Source organism: Musa acuminata, chromosome BXJ2-4 (genome assembly GCF_036884655.1).
Source record: "Musa acuminata AAA Group cultivar baxijiao chromosome BXJ2-4, Cavendish_Baxijiao_AAA, whole genome shotgun sequence".
In the NCBI taxonomy this organism is placed as follows: Eukaryota; Viridiplantae; Streptophyta; class Magnoliopsida; order Zingiberales; family Musaceae; genus Musa; species Musa acuminata.
In genome coordinates this window covers 15,004,255-15,005,682 of record NC_088341.1, presented here as the reverse complement: position 1 = coordinate 15,005,682, position 1,428 = coordinate 15,004,255, and the positions used below count along the sequence as shown (strand labels likewise).

The 1,428-nt window shown below is 36.6% G+C and overlaps 1 non-coding gene across 1 annotated transcript; it reads left to right on the top strand.

The window, feature by feature from the left end:
- The first annotated feature begins 777 nt into the window (after positions 1-777).
- Positions 778-878, top strand: LOC135611482 (U6 spliceosomal RNA). The gene has a single exon (XR_010486610.1). It is a non-coding gene; the product is annotated as a U6 spliceosomal RNA (small nuclear RNA).
- Positions 879-1,428: the final 550 nt, after the last annotated feature.

The following is a 1,428-nucleotide window of genomic DNA, read 5'->3' as shown; positions in this document are numbered from 1 at the left end:
TTTTGGAGAAAGATAAGTAAATCATCTGCAAATGTTATATGTGATATATGAATAGAACCAGCAATGGGTACCTTAATGCTGCCATTTAAGACTGCGTGTTCCAACATACAGCTAAGTCCTTCCATCGCGATAGTAAAGAGATATGGAGAGAGAGGATCACTATGTCGGATGCCATTCGTGCTCCCAAAAAAACCAATAGGTGAGCCATTAAAGAGTATCGAAAACTTTGGAGTTTCCAGGCATGATAGAATCCAATTAACCCAATGCTGTGGGAAGTTCATATCGAGGAGCATCTTATAGATAAATTTCCTATTAACTGAATCAAAGGCTTTCCGTAAATCAGCTTTAAAACAGATTTTTGTCCCTCTTGCTTTTGAATGCAAATCTTTGACCAAGTCATTAGCAAGCAAAATGTTATGATGTATACTTCTCCCTTTGATGAAAGCAGCTTGATTTGGGCTAATGATCTTGTGTATTACCTTTTGCATTCTTTTTTTTTTTTTGGTAAGTAAAAGTAAATTGATTATGTGTAAAGTTTCTATAAATAGCTTTATCTATACAAGTCATAGACAAAGCCAAGTAACTCATAGAGTGCGAATGCGATAGTTATGACTACACATGCTGTAGACTATAAATCCTAATTATAGTCAACATAGAAAATGTTTATCCAGATATATCAAAACTACCTGTGGGTACATAATTTGGCAAAATTAAATTTGATAAAAATATCTTTTTCTCTTCGGGTAAAGTGCTCCATTTTGAGATCTTGCTCCAAACAGGATCTTGAGTCTCTAATAATCTCTTTCAAGAGCTGAGAAGATTAGCATGGCCCCTGCGCAAGGATGACATGCACAAATCGAGAAATGGTCCAAATTTTTTGCATTCTATTTGCCAATATTTTTGGAGATGATCTTGTAAAAAAAGTTGCATAATGATATGGGTCGATAGTTCTCTAGTGAATCAGCCCCTGCATTCTTCAGAATTAAAGAAATAAAAGTGCAATTCATCTCTTTAAGAATATGACCTGAAGAGAAAAAATGTTGGCAAGCCTTGATCACATCATTTCCAATAATAGACCAGATAGGGACAAACTCTTACAACTGTTAAAAGATAATCTCTCTACCGCTCAAGCCAGAATGAAGCAGCAAGCCGACACACGACGAAGTGAAAGAGAATTTTCAGTGGGAGATTAGGTTTATCTTCGCCTACAACCATACAAGCAACTCTCTATCAACACTCGAGCCACCATGAAGCTATCCCCACATTTTTATGGGCCCAATCAGATCACAGAGCGTATTGTGTTGAATCTCGAATTTTGATGATGAAACTAATTGATTGTGTTTAGATGTTTAACTGCATTTTGAGTGATGCAGGTCTACTCGATCAGGATTAGATAGTTAACGCAGGAGGAATTGACGTTGCGTCGGA